The sequence below is a fragment of the Prenolepis imparis genome, unplaced genomic scaffold (assembly GCF_030444845.1).
Source record: "Prenolepis imparis isolate NDT839.2.m4 unplaced genomic scaffold, iyPreImpa1.0 SCAF_1, whole genome shotgun sequence".
Lineage (NCBI taxonomy): Eukaryota > Metazoa > Arthropoda > Insecta > Hymenoptera > Formicidae > Prenolepis > Prenolepis imparis.
This window is the reverse complement of record NW_028141159.1, coordinates 7,284,900-7,300,992: the sequence shown is the minus strand read 5'-3', so window position 1 is coordinate 7,300,992 and position 16,093 is coordinate 7,284,900. Positions and strand designations below refer to the sequence as shown.

Genomic DNA, 16,093 nt, shown 5'->3' with positions numbered 1-16,093 from the left:
AATTGGTCTCTTTTGTCTCAATTGTCAGGAGGCTATTCTCGCTAGAGGCGAGAAAATATCTTGAGAAGATTATTACTTTGCAATTGCTATGAGACACATGGGTTAATAAATAATAAACACCTCGGGTTTTATCATGAAAAAGAGATAATCTTGTTAAATCTAATTGAAATATTTTTGCAGTATTAATCACACACATAAATATATTATAGATGTATGATTTATGAATTATTATAGATATACGCAAGGATATACGTTACTGCCAAGTGTAATTGTATACCTATTGCGCGGACTAATATAGAATTTTTATCATTTATAAAGATAAATTTTTTTAGGTGCATAATTATTTATATTATAAAAAAATTTATCCTTCATTTTTTTAAACAGATCTTATAAATTTTTCACTGTAATGTGCGTAAAAATAAATATTTGAAATTATATTTAACTAGATACAATGATATAATCTTATCTTTCTTATTCTTAAGTTTTTTGGGGGGTTTTCTCTTTATCTGTCATACTCTGAACTTCATCGGAATACTTTCCTCTTATTATCAGCCCATGAGCGCGCTTCCTTTGCTGTAGAAAGCGCAAAATCGTCATGAATATTTCACGAAAGTGATGGCGTTGGTAGGAATAAAAGGTACGGGGTGGGTAGGATTTCATCTCTCGTCGCGAATATTAAAATATCGAAGTAAGATAAATGAGAGGTCGAATGGCGATGTTCGATGCGGAAATGAATCGCGGGATAGCGAGCGAAAGTAATCAAGAAGGGAAGGCCGATATATAGTAGAACAGTATCGCTTGATGAGCGCGCTGGTCCTGCAAGAGGACCTGCAAATAGATATACGCACAATGATTGTATCGCAAATTAATTACGAATGCGGACCTACGGTATTTTCAGAACTCTCGTGAACTAACAACAACTATAGGACGCCGGTACCCGCGATGCACTGTTTAGACAGTCGGAACCACTGCTTAGATAATCCGAACATAATCCTAATTCTATTAAGATGATTGCCTCTGAAATCCCCGCCCAATCCGCGCGTATGCGCTCTATTTGCTATGCAGAGTGGCTCCTAGACGTGATGGATATCCTGCAAGGTGAATTTCAAAATCCAAATTCGTGCCGTGCCGCTGTATAAGCGCCTTCGTTAAGACTCCTTACATTATTCCTTCTGATTTTAACCGTTGCGAAACGTCGTATAATTGCGAATGTATGCCGACAGAGAGAGAGAGAGAGAGAGAGAGAGAGAGAGTAGAATTTTTATAAATTATAAAAAAGTCTTTAAATGTACCAATATCTACGATTTTTGGTCGACGTATTTTCGCGTCGACTGAAACGCCTAGCACGCTTGTACTTACAATTTCGAAGTAATTGGAGGCAATCATGCTCGAAATGACTTTTTTAAGCGCGCTGAAACATTTCCTTTGTACTTTATTCTCCTCCGTTATACGTGCCTCGTATTTTCTGATCGTGTCCGGAGTTGACGTGCACACGCATGCTATCGAGTGATCTTAATTTCGTATTGTGATTCGCGATTGGCGCGCTCGCGGTATCGGTGGCATTTCAGTAGCGTTCGCGTGAGAAACGCGAACCGACAAAACTGCTCGTCGCATTATTCACAATGATTTATATCCCTAGAACAACGACGGCGCTCCTCGAGGTTACGTCGTCGCGATTCTCCCTTTCTTGCTGCTAACTGTAAAAGTCCGCTCGAGGATTAACGATCGATACGTTTGAAGTATGGCTCGTGTTCTGGCACGAGCTTCAAAGGGATTCCATCTCGATTTCCGTGCTCTCGGCTCTTCAAACGGAACGCATTATCCTTCGTATATCTGGAAATGCATTAAGCTACGTTCCGCGAATTGCTAGAAAAATTGGTTTCTACGACCCTTGTACTCCCTCAAGCATAAATTAAATCCTTTCTCTCAAAGTATCGGGATTACTTCTCAACGACAGTGCACGCTCTGTCTCTATATTATTTATCAATCAATAGCTATTTTTAAAATAATCTCTTAAGTTTTGAATGCGATGCTACTTCAAATATTTATCTGTCGCGTAGCTTGCTTATTGTTTTATGTGCCTGTCAATGAATAATTCATCTTTTCTTAGAGATATTTTTTAAAAGTTCATTTTATTTTATGAATCTTTATTCTAAAGCTTGGCAATTTTTATTTTTGGCTAATTTTTATTCTTGATTTATAGCTGTAATTATACTTTTAAAAGTAATAAATGTGTTACCTTAGGATTTCTATATATAAATTCTATATATAAAAAATATAATAATTCTATCTAAATATATTTCTTTTTCGAATTTATATTATACGTTATAATTAATTTTCTACTTTATAAAATAGCACAAAAGATATAATCATGAATGATATCTCCTGCATAAGAAATCGTTTGAGACGAAAGTTACACAGATGCCGGGAGGGAATAAACCTGCGTAATGCTCTCGCTCGGTGCCAATTTCACGGGGGAGGCACTTATCCCAAATGGCATAAAATGACGGGGAATTATTTACTATAGTCGAGCGAAGTAGCGAAAATTGGGTGCAGTCGTTCTAATTTCATGGTGGAGTAAGGATCTCAAGCGCAACCATTGAATGAAAGGCAGCGCGAGTTACTCCCAGCTGCCGTCTGCTTCTCATTTCTATATGTTTCATTCGCGATTCCTATCCCTCGAAGATGCCGATGTAGAGCTCACAAGTTCGTCTTCTATGGTCAAATTTTGCCGTATACCTGTACGTACGGATGCGCTTATTTAGCTATTTCCACTGTGAAAGCCGTACGTTAACTTCACCGCATTTACACTCCGGATAAAAATTGGTCGCTGTTTTATTAACAATAAGTCCAAAAGTAGCTTGGAAAAATTAAAATATGTAATATTCTTTCCAATGTTAAAAACAGAAAGTTTATAACCTATTAAAAGATTTAAATAATATAAAGTGCTTTGAAAAAATCTACGAGTGATATGAGATCTAATGTACGAGTAATAGGGGGGTAAGAAGATATTTTTTTGTATGATAATAATTAGTAGGAGAATTTTTTCTATAAAAATAATGCTAATAGAAAATAAATTTATGAAAGGAGTTTAACTTTGAGACAAGAAAGAGCTGAATGCAAAAATTATGAGCTGATTGCTTTATCTTGGTTTTACAATTACTCTTTTATCGTACCGACCGTGTTGAAACTTTTACTGCGGAAACTTTTTATTCCTGTCGCGTATTTCGTTTTAAACGCGTAATACATATTTATAAGCAATATTTGCTAATACAAAATAGGCCAAATAAAATATGAGATATGTATGTGTATATATATATATATATATATATATATATATATATATACATTTGAAAAAAGTATGCCCAAATTTATAGAGTTTTTCTTTTTACATCTATGATTTATAAATATTTATAAAAGAGTGATTTTATAAATACATATAAAAGGGACATATGTTTGAATGTGTTCCTAGAATATCGTTAAAGAGCAATCATCGTGAAAAATATTAACGTATCGATATATGTATATGTATGTAGAATAAGCTATATAGATGTGTTATCTTCATAGTATTCTACACGATGGTTGCTCTTTAATGATATTCTGGGAACATGTCCGTTGTGCCGATTGATGACGGTACGTAATTTGACTCACACCGGTTGCTTGGTAATGTTCGATACCCAATTTCCGAATGTCCTCCATCAGTGTCTGCTTTGATATTGATCCAATTTGGAACGCTAATCGTGTATTGAGCGGTTAAATTATTGCATTAGCATGGCAGATGACTGCATTGCAAAGTTTTCATGACACACTTTTAAGTTTGAGGATGTAGAATATGATTATTACATTGAAATATTTTACTTGCGTTTTTCACAGTTAGAGAGACGTGTATTAATTTGTTTCAGTTTGTAGCGTTGTCACATTTGTTAAGTGTAAATAAAAATAGGATTATATTTGTGTGATATTTTATCTCACTTAATAAGAATTTAATTTTGAAATATGTGTTAACGGCAGTTTATTAACGGCTTTCAAAAATAAAAATAATTGACATTTATTAAAAAATACTTTACATATTTGAAATTATTTATGTCGAAAAAATGTTTTTAAAATATTATGATAAAGAGTTGGAAGAAGGTAATATTTGCATATTTTTAATTTTATCAGAAAACTGCGTTAGAAATTTATTTATATTTTAAAGATCAGCAATTTAGGCACCGCTAGCATATGTCAAAATCAAACAGAATGCTTCATGTCTCAAATACGAGCCGCACGTATACAGTATCGATACCGTTCCGGAATAGACTATACTAAGCTTACACAATATCCTTTGTATTACGCGTAAACCTGTAGGCTTCTGTCGATCGATCTTGTTCACTCTTGCTGATTCTGGCGTATCTACATATGGATTCACATATAGATTTGCGACGTGTTACAATCGCGCTGAGTTATCGCAATTTGCATCACACATACACATACACATAGCGAGATGCAAGAGGCTTGGAGAGAGCTTGTAGAGTAGAAGGGTGACTAAGAGAGAGAGATAGAGAGAGAAAAGGAGAGCTTGCGTTCAGCTAACGAGTCTGATCTGGTTTTAGTGAGATTCATTAAGAGAAAGAGAGAGAGAGAGAGAGAGAGAGAGAGGGAGAAAGGAAGAGCACCCTTTTTATGAAGAATTATAGTCAGCCATGTTAAACACTTATCGAACAATTATAGCACATGCAAAAGTTCAGCAAAAAATTAATGGAGAATTTTATCGATCTCTTAATCTCATTCAGAAGAACCCTTTTTAACTTGATGCACATTCAGCGTATATAAATACAAGTAGATAGAATAACGAACGATCGCATTCAGTAGATGAAAAGACAAAAGTTTCAATGTGACGCATGTAAATCACCTTGTATAGGGGATGCATGTGAAAGGGAAGCAATTATTCTGGTATTTAATGTGGCTACATCGAGCGGTACTTGATGCATACGGATAGAATGACGCGTCATGAGGACTGCGGAGCATGCGTTACAATTTTGTCGAATGGAATGCACACTAGCAAAAGCACGTGGCTTATAGCAGAAATTCGTAGAATTTCCAATGAATTGCGGTTGTCTGCTGGCTATAACATTCCCTATCGTGCAAAATTTCATGTCTCGTTTATGCATATTTAGCTAGAAATATATAAAGAGGAACGAAATATTTATATATTATATACTCTCAAATTAAACGTAACTGGATGGCTTTTATGCCGGGCTTTTATAACGGGCTCACAATCTGCAGCTTTAAATTGAGACATTTCCTGAAGCATTTAAAAATATATTAAAGCAGTCTAACATTTATCATTTTTAAACAACGCATACAATAGCAATGAAATAGTCAGTTGTATGATATATACTATTTTTTTATATAAATATAAATGTGTGTGTGTGTGTGTGTATTATATATCGTTAAATATTATTAATTGATTGTTGAAATTTGAATTAATTTATATATTTAATGGCTTATTTATTAAGCAAATTAAGGTTTATGATTTATAGAGTAAAGTCTAAATTATTCTTATTTTTATAAAATAATATATTATTCTCTATATTTTATAAAACGTAGTAAGCTCTCTCTTGGTATTAATATAGACTTACAATTAGTATTTTTGTGCTTCTGCACATTGCTTAATATTTTACATAAAAGTTATTCAAGCTATTCATATATTTTTCAACTTATTTGCCTCTTTATTTAAATAATAGTTTTCATTGTTCATATATTTATTGTTAACTCAACAGTTTATTTTTCTGTAACAACTTAAAAATTCATGTATCAGAATTGCAATATCAATGATTAATATAAAAGTATATAAAATTCATTTTTGTTGAACATCTATCGATTGTATTTTCGTCGAGTTTCGTAATTTCATAGATTAAAAATTATAGTTGAAACAGATTTTTACTTTATTCGATTAATGTTATGCATTTTATCGTACCTGATACTAAATAGAGAATTAGATGTCGTTATGTTGGGAATAAGGCAAATTGGGAAAAATTGAGTAAGTAAATCGGATAAATCAAACCGCTTTCGATTTCGTGATAATTAGGAAAAACGAGATACAATCAAAGCACAAAAAAACAGGATAACTAATGTTTAATGCACTTTAAATCTGATATTTTGCGCTTAAGCTATATTAATTGTTTGACAATGCATTTATAATTCTTCTAACGAAAATGTACGATCGATTTAACTCTTGTATCTCGTATTTTATTTTACTTTTATCAGACGTGAAATAAAGTTGCTGAAAAGCGTTCGCGTTTCGGGATTGATCATTACCCTCTAGCATTTTCTCATATGACCGCAAGGGAGCTTTCTTTAAATTTTCACCGTTTACGACAGTTGCGAACCATCTTTGTGGGCGTGAACGATCCTGAAAATACGTCCTTGCGAGAGATTGCGAACCCCTAAGAAAAATTCTTCCATTCTGCAGCACGAAATCTCAGGGCGAGAGAGAAAAAGCTTTTTCGCCGGAAGCTCTGATCTTCGCGAAACGTGGTCTCCATGGAAGTCGATCGGATCGAACGACTTGTAACTAGATAAGGATATGGGAAGTACGTATAGCATCCTTGAGACACGTGCGAAGGTGAAGGCAACGACCTGTGGTCCCACGGCGTCTTCACAAGCTGTGACACGGTTGTGCCTTCTCACTGGCCATTTTGCCTGATCTCTAAACAAATTTAATTAAACCGGAGACGCGCGCGATATGATACCATGCTCGCGGAAATTGAAATTAGACGCGTGCGACCCAACACTTTTTTTTCTCTCCCTTCTTCTCGTTCTCCACCCCTCTCTCTCTCTTTTATACTGCAAACTGCACCTACCGCAAAGCACTTGTACATCATCTCGAGCTCTTCCCACTACATCGTGCGGTGTTTTACGCGGTTCCATCGCTTTTCTGATCCTTCGTCTATGCGCGTGCAGTCGTTGCCGTTACTACGGCAACCTTAATTGGAAATTTCTTTGTACGTGCCTGCAAAGTGTACGCACAGTAATAACTTAAAGAATCACTTTTTCAAGGTTACTATATATTTTCTTTTTCTTTTTTCGTGTTCTTTTTCTAAGATGCAAAATTTACGTTGTAGTGCAAGTTGTTGTTTCTTTCAATATAAATTTAATTTTTACATATAATATGCGAGATTGATCATGTCTGTTTCTATCAGGAATTTATTTTTAGGCAAACAAACAATTATTATAAAACATCTTATTTTTGCTACGAGTTATATAGTAATTCAATTTTTTAAAAATAAAATTAAGATATTTTTAAAATTAATAATAATTAGTTAATATACGATTAATGCGACTTTTTTTATTTGCTTGTTTTATCTTAATTGAATTTGAATTAAACTAAGTCATGTTTTATTAGGTATTAGAAAAGTCATGATATATTTTGCAAGCAATATAATTGTCTGCAAAATATTATTTAAAATTGATTTTTATCAATTTAAAAGTTTTATAGTCAGAAAGTATACCATTTAAATAAAACGAGAGAGAGAATAAATTAAAAATATAGAATACTAAATGTATTTTATCTTGTAAGTGATTTTCTTACTTTTATCATGGCATTCAATTATGTAACAGCACACTGATAGGAAAAAACAACCGGGAATAATGCAATGAATACTGAATAATAACCGGTGAATTACATAAAAGATGAAATGTTTTTGGCACAAAATATTTGCATTATCGAACTCCGGTATCTGAGAGATTTGGCCCCGTTATTGCCTGTAACTTTGAGAGAGGGTAGCGGGTTAAATCTCAATCGAAGTCTCAAACAACGTCGATTGCAAAGCGGTGGGCCGGCGGTGAAAGCGTTACCTATATCGAATGAAATTCGCGTCGGAGAGGCTCGACTCCGGAGTTGTACCGATCGCATGAGGAGAGGAGAGGATTGATCGCGAGTTGAAACCGCCGTTTGAGAGGCCCCTTAATTGCAACACAGAGGGAAACTTCTCTCTCGCTCGAAACTTCGGACACTCGGGGGGCCCGCAAAATGTTGCGACACGGGGCAAACCGTAAATACCGTGGGACTGCTGAGTCGTGGCGCTCTTCCGATGGCCGATCTCTTAACCCCGTTCAGAAGAACTTTACGGAGAGAAGCCTCTCCAAAGCGGCAAATAGATTCGTGAGTTCTCAATGATCCCACGGATTAACTTCTCCGGCTCCTTCTTACCGGGGTTCGGACCAGCCGTCGGGTATTCTGTTTCATTTCGCTGAGTTTCTCAAATACAGCCAAGGTTTATGATTATTTCGATCGACGTGGTTTGTAGCCACGTCTGATTCCATTCCGCGAATCTCCGGCGAAACTTATTTGAGCCGCGAATTGGTTTCCATTTAATACAACGAAACGTCGAACTTACTTTTTTACAATTTATGATCGGCTCATCGATATATATACGTGTGGCTTTTGAACGAAGTACCATGATATCAATTCATTTTATAGCTTTATCGCAAAAATCGTTCTATATTTGTTTCGTGAGAATGAATTTTTTACTGTTTCAATTTTTCGTGATACAATTACAGTAGAAAATATATATCGAGCGGAACAGTTCTCGAGATCTTTTTTGTTACTTAAAAAGTTTTATTTTATAAACTTAAAAGCTTTTTAGCTTTAAATTTATTGAGAAACGTTAAAAATATGTCTCTCTCTGTGAATAAAAATTTATAACTTCTTTATAATTGAAATATCTTTGAAAGAATATTTATAATTTCGTTTAATTTATCATATAGATATTTTTAACTAATTTTTCTAATGCATTGCTCTTACCGTGAATATGTATTCACAACTAGCTAGTTGTAAAAAGATTATTGGTATTAAACGGAAGAGATGATGAAAAACGTGCACAAACAGGAAACGACGATAGATAAACGAGGAGAGTGGACTCGCTATGAAAGAAACAGTCGTTTACTCAGTCTCGATGAATCTATAGACATTATGTACAATAGCATATCGTATTAGACCAGAGTGGTAGATTGTGAAGATAGATTTATTAAACAGATTATAGTAAACTTTTATCATTATTACATACAACTTTTATACTGTAATTTATCCCGATTAAATTTATTACATTGAAAATAAATAATTAATATACAGTGAACAATAAGAACTTTCGTCTTCTAGGAATATATTTTAATATATTTAATTTATATTTATACACATAGTTCATGAAATAGACTAGAAAATTAAAGCAAATGCGAAGCCTGTCCAAATGACATAAAAATCTGTATGGAACGATATCTTACAGTGAGCAAATGCTATTTAAAAATTGCATAATAAGTACTACATTTTTTTTTATAAAAGATTCATGAAATAAATAGGTTTGTGATATTAATGTCAAAGCCGGTAACAGGGAGGATTGAATTTAAATTTTGTCTGCGTAAGCGATGCTGATGCAAATAAGAGAAGAATGCTTAGTTTTCATTAAAAGAATTCTGTTTGAGTGGGTGTGCGTGTATGTATGAACGTAGTGAAATAATAATAAATCCTTCATATCATAATTCAAATTCGAGAGAGAGCCGGGTGATTAAAAACGGGAAGTGTAGCCGCGACGTGGGAAGCGCAACGAAGATGAAGCTTTGTAAAAACGTAGAGCCATTTGGCCGATCTCGATGGACGAAATTTAGTACCTTCGCGAACGAGCGGGAGAGATCGATAGCTGTCGAGTTGGCTTTATTAAGTCCTCTCGCAGCTTCGCCCTACGGGCGCAGTGCAAAAACCGTCGTGTAGGAGAGGTAGGAGAGGTGAGATTGGTCGGGTGTTAATCGATAGGGTCGTGTGTGGTGTACTTGCGTGACGACTCGGTAATTAATTGGCTCGTAATACATACGCGAGGATCGCGCACACATTTTTGCGACACATCGTTGCAGCAAAGCCTGGTTGCGCTGGTGGCGTTATTTTATACATACACTATATCGATGAAAATTTATTGTAGCATTTGACTTCCACGTGAAATGTACATATATCTCGTCGAGCTCGTCGTCAAAGGATAATTCATTAAAAGTCTACGTCGACGTAGCAACACTGATAACTATGTCGATCCGGCTTTATAGCAATGGTAACGAGCAAGTGTGCAATTTGTGTTGCTGGAAAATACAATGGCGAAGATATTGCATCTCGCAACATAGAAAAAGCACGTTTCTGCGCGAAAAGGAGTCAAAAGAGAGAATTGTGTTTAAAAAAATTATATTATAATACATATATGATTATGATACATGTATCACGAATACATGTGATACGATATACATATAATTGAAAGACTGAAAGAAATTTTTCTTCATTGTTCTTGGAAATGCTGGAGAATATTTGTTACTATTTTTATATTTTTTAATAATTTTTTTATATTTTTTATATTTTATTTTTTTATATGTATTAGGAATTGAAATATGTTGGCGCATTAAACCATACGCATACAAAGCGACGCGTTGTAATATTCTCATCTGATATTCCCCACGTAACATCGAATATACGCGCATTCTTCGTCGCAACGATATATCGCACGGGGTTAAATCATCGCGATAACAAGCTCCGCTTAAACATATATGTATATCGTCCTATGCTGTGCACGCGTTCGTGAAATTTTTCTGTCGCCGTCGCGAGAGATACATGGCGGACATAACGTGTCACAGCAAAGTTACGCGGTCGTGAAAATCTTTTGCCCTGGCAAAATTGCGATTCCACGGTCGAAAAAGCGTTCCTCGCCAAAGGGACTGGTTAATACCATATCCAACTGGAGAGCGATGATCCTCACGTTTTTCTTCGTTTTTTATATTTTTTTTATCCCCAGCGCCAAAAGAGCGAAAAATATCGCGCGCGTCAGTTCGCTTGTTCAGTACAACCGGTCTTATCAGGCTGCCTCTTTCTCACATTGTTTTCCTCGGGGATGATTATTGTCTACCTACGCGACTCAACTTCTCCGCTATTCGAGATTGCCGTTTGCATTGAGCACTTTGTACACAATACACATTGCAGTGGCGCTTCAGCCAGCTTGGAAAATCGTAACAATAAAATGGTCGCTCGTTTTACCTTTTATTGAAGTAGAATCTAAATATCGACAGAAAACCTGTGCAAATAATTTTGTGATTTTAAACATTTGTGAGTGAATATGCGATTTTTATATTAGCACATACACATCAAACTTATTACATCTTTCAGCTATCATAATATTAAATTGTATTAATATGACAATAATTTTTTTATCAAAATAATAAAAAAGTTTGGAATTATTTAATAAAAATTAACATAAAAAATTCTTAAAATATTGGAATTAGAATCAATGCATTTTTTGTCTTAGGCATTAAAAAATAGTTATCATTTCTATTTACTGTTAAGTTACAGTCAAATTAATTGACGTTTCTTCTATTATATAACTTCCTTCTACAATAAACATCATTAAACTTGTCATATATATACGGTTTCGGATACTCATGCAGAGAATATCCACCACTAGGAAATGCTATTGATCGAGGACATTCTATACAGATATAGTATTGGGTTTATACATGCGTGGCAGAGGTAACTTTTTAAAAGAAAAAATATCAGGATAACATCGCTATTGGGAATAGGGAGCTTGCCTTTTTGTTCGTAAGTAGCACTTGCAATGCGATGAAGTCAGATGCAATCCAATTTGATGTGCTTTGAAAGTCAGTGTCTCTCCTCGATCTAAATCGATAGCGAAATTGCATTTGATTCCAATCTTTTGTTATGAAAATTAATTATTTTCTATTTATAAATTTTATTTTTATTATTTATTTTATTATTTAATTTCTATGAATTTTCTATTTAACTGACTTGACAGTTATTGTGACAGTTACAGAGCGCATAAGTTTGATTGTGACACAAATTTCTATTTCGAGATATGTTATTTTTGTTAATAACGCCAAAGATAGCAGGATTTATTTCAAGCGATGCGAGGACAGTTGTGCATAGATCTCTCTAATGCATCAGTTTCGCTCATTTAGGAAGGCTTATCAATTTTTGCTAGTTATCATTTACCTTTCTGATATTTAAATATTATCATTTTCTATGATAATATAACTGTGCATGTATGTTTACTAATTATAATCAGTATTAAAAGGATTTTTTTTATTTTCTAGTACATAATTTTATTTATATGCACATACAACGTGCGTTTTTTTATTAAAGACTATTTATGGCATATAATTATTGAAACATCTTTCTGAAATCAACTATCGCCGCAGGTTAATGCATGTGCACAATGCACATGTAATCCTAATCCAGATTTACTCGTGGTCAATGTACCCGTTAACGTCGCTCGATCAATACAGTAGCATTCAACGCTCAATGCTAATTATAATTGGTTTCAATTCGCCTCGGGCGCGACATTGAATCGGTTCGTACTGAAGATACAAATATTCCCAGCGCTGCTACTGTTCGTCAGCAAATGATAGTAGGGTGGAGGGTGAAGTTTGTATAAGTACAGTGAAACACGCGCTTGCAAGATGAATATAGAAAGACCGCCAAGCTCTTCATCTAATAGTTTCTGAATTTTTAATCCTTCCATTTCATTTAATATTCATACGCTTTTTCTTTTTTATGCTCAAATGTGTGAGTATAGATATACATATGTATATGTATACGTTATATTTTGTATGCGTGATAATTTATATTACAAAACTTATATGTTACAAATGAAATATTATTATAGGAGTTAATGAATCTCTATTATATTATCATAATAGAGAAATTGTTGTATATATTTGCATGTAACGAGTAATTTCATATAACTAACTGCATTGCATATTCATCTCGAATAGTTTTTATTACTATAAACTTTGTAATCACAATAAAATTAGTGCTGGATCATAGATATGAGATTGTCGTATAAAATTCGCGGATATCGCGGTATTTTAAAATTGTTTTATCAAACTAATATATACGAGCACGAAATTTATCAAGCAACGAGAACATGCAACGAAAAAATTTTACCACGAAGATGCACCGAGTTTCTTCTGATTTTGCGATGTAAGTTCGTGCTAATCTAGATAGGATCAATGAATTTACACGATGTTTGTCTACATCGTTGGTTCTCAACTGATACGCCTGAGGAGATACGTAACTTGTAAAAGCAAAGTTCTTGGGTTTGAAGATCAATTTTGAAATTTTATAACATAAACTCTTAATTGATTGTTAATTTTATGTTGATCTTTTGTTCAACATTGTGAGAAAACATGTAAATTTCTGAAACAAAATAAGACACGAAACTGAAAGCTTTGGGAGCCCCTGATGTATTATCGATAAGCAAGGCAAACCATGTACAACTATGTAGAAATAGTTGCGAGTCAGTTTAAGCGATAAACTCTGTTCTTGTATCTTCGTGAAAAAGAAGTTGAAGACATCGATCGAACGGAGGCAGGTGTTTCAGCAAGATTAGAACTGATCATGTGATTACGTGCATTTTCTACTTTCTGAAATAAAGATTGTGCGCGTATTGGTTATTTTGTTCGGATATTCGTCAGATAAATAGTAGAAATTAGAAAAAATATTGATTGAATATCGTAATTAGAAAAAATATTGAGATATATATGTATAATAAAAGTCTGTCTCTCTTTTTCTTTTTTTCTTCTCTACTCTGTAAAGATATAATTACAATTACAATATCATACGAAATACATTTTTAATTTATATTCCTATTTTTCTTTGTATTTTTCGTAAATCCGATCTCTTATTTTGCTGAATACGTGTAATTGTTTCAAAGGGACTCTGATGTTCCACGATCGAGCAGTTTCACTGTAGTAGCAGATTGTAATTTCGTAATAGTTGACTTTGAGAACGTTTTCACTGCCGAAGTGCGATACGTGACAACGAAGCCTCATCGTGCAACATCTTTCGCACAAACACGCGTGAACTCTGCGTATGTTATAAGGCGCCTAGCTACCATAGTAACATTCTCGGAGCTCTCGGTATGGGAGCGATGTGGAGCGAGAATCGAAGGGAATTAGTTCGAAGTTCCACTTTCCAAATGGAGAATCGGGCGTGTTATCCCGCAACGGCGCTCGTAAAGCGCTAGACGAAGTTTCTTACGACGGCGATAGGATAAAAGACTTCGGAAAGCGATACAGGCGCGGCGCATTGCGAGCAATGTATATATATATATATATATATATATATATATATACTGTGAAAGAGAGAGGGGGGAAGAGAGCTAAGTATCGTAGACTGCTTCTTGGCGAAAGTTTTCCTCAATCAGCGATACTTTTATCCATCGGCGCTATTCCATGCAGGATTACGTTTCCTAGAGACAATTAAATTGTCTTAATGTATGATTTATTTCTATTGTGCTCTCTCTCTCTCTCTCTCTTCCTGTACAGAAGCACGCGATAAAATAATACGTTAGACGAGGATAATGAATATAATAAGACACAATGTGTGAATCTCGGAAAATATGAATAAAAATTTATAAAGCTAAACCATCGATTATGAAAAAAAATTTTTGCAAATTAACTCATTTGTTCATTTATATCAAAGATTAATTGTGACATAAAGCTATCAAAATGAGCAGTATTAGAATTAATCAATTTGGAAAAGAGATTATTATAAAATTTTTATTTCGGAAGAAAAACAAAACGTATTATTAACTGTATAAAAGCATTTACATTATTACAGCTTTTATATATTTATATTATATTATAGAGCAGATTTTTTTCATACACAAATCTATATGCAATATGTGCAGAGAAAATTGATTCCCGACATTTTCCAGATATAAGAAATTTTTTTCCGAAATTAATAAAATGTTTATATCGATAAAATGCGATAGTGTTTTTTGAACCAACATTTGTTTGACAGATTATACGGTTCCGTACACAATCCGATATATTGATATTATTATTACACTGAATATACTAGCAAGTGATTTGTAGGCACTTGTAGGAAGATTATCTTGAAGTGTGATATAGACGGCCTGATGAATAGGTGACTCAACTAGATGACCTGCACTGAGGATCATCAAGTTGAAGCATGTTCGACATATCGCGGGCATCCTTCCCTGAATATCGTGTCGCACCATTTCGGATGCCTAGAATGTGCGCACCAATTAGTGGGTTAATCTCATTGTTTAGATCGATTATATGTAGCCGCCGGCGGATCTAAATGTTTCGTCGGGTGAACTGGTGATTAACTTTGGCTAAACAGAAACTTATGAATACATTTATATTATTAACATCTGTCAGGACCTGATTTCTCACATATTGCAACTAATACAACACATATTACAACAAGCATATTTACTCACTCTTGTTTACGAGATTAATTTTTAATGTAAAATAAGGATCATAAAATTTTATTCATTAACAAAAACGTTCGTTGATGAAGATTGACGCGCAAATATTTATCATAATAATATATTATGTTAATTAGCGCACACTTTATACGATGTAGTTCCATGAAAATTTATATTTTCTTAGATGAAAGACACAACATTACTTGTTCTCTCATATAATTAAAATAATTTTTTATATAGATAAAATAATTAATTAAGAGATTAATTTTTCGGAAAAATATAATTTTTAGTCGTTTGAATTTCAGGAATATACTTCGTACCGCTTTAATATGTGTTTTACATACATCATGGAGAATAATTAAATTTTTTTTCTTTACTTATACTACTATAATCAAAGGGCTTTTTTTATACGCAAGGTTGATATTTCTCGAGATTTTAGTGAATTGGAAAATCAGACTTATATTACTATAGTACTCGATGATATAACATCAAATAATCTCATTTTTCCACAATAATGAGATTAAGATTTCGTGCCTACACGAGACAATAAAGTAGATACGATATACATAAGTATTTTACTCTTTAATAAAGAAAATTATTTCTATACATATAGGTATACACACAAGATTCTGTACATAATACGTACATCGTATGTGTATGTATGCGTGCGTGTGTATGTATATGAGTATGAGTATGTACCCAAGCCATATAACATTTCCATAACAGATTATCATATAAAATCAGAGCGTAGAGCTTACAACGCGATATTACACAAAGATTGATCTCCAACGGTAAATCTCCAACGGTAGAAAGCTTAAAAAAACATACGATAT

The 16,093-nt window shown here is 33.9% G+C and overlaps 1 protein-coding gene across 1 annotated transcript in view; it reads left to right on the top strand.

Annotated features, from left to right (window-relative positions):
• The window catches only part of Invadolysin (leishmanolysin-like peptidase, invadolysin), a 256,032-nt gene that overhangs the window by 59,682 nt on the left and 180,257 nt on the right, over nt 1–16,093 (top strand). The window lies entirely within an intron of this gene.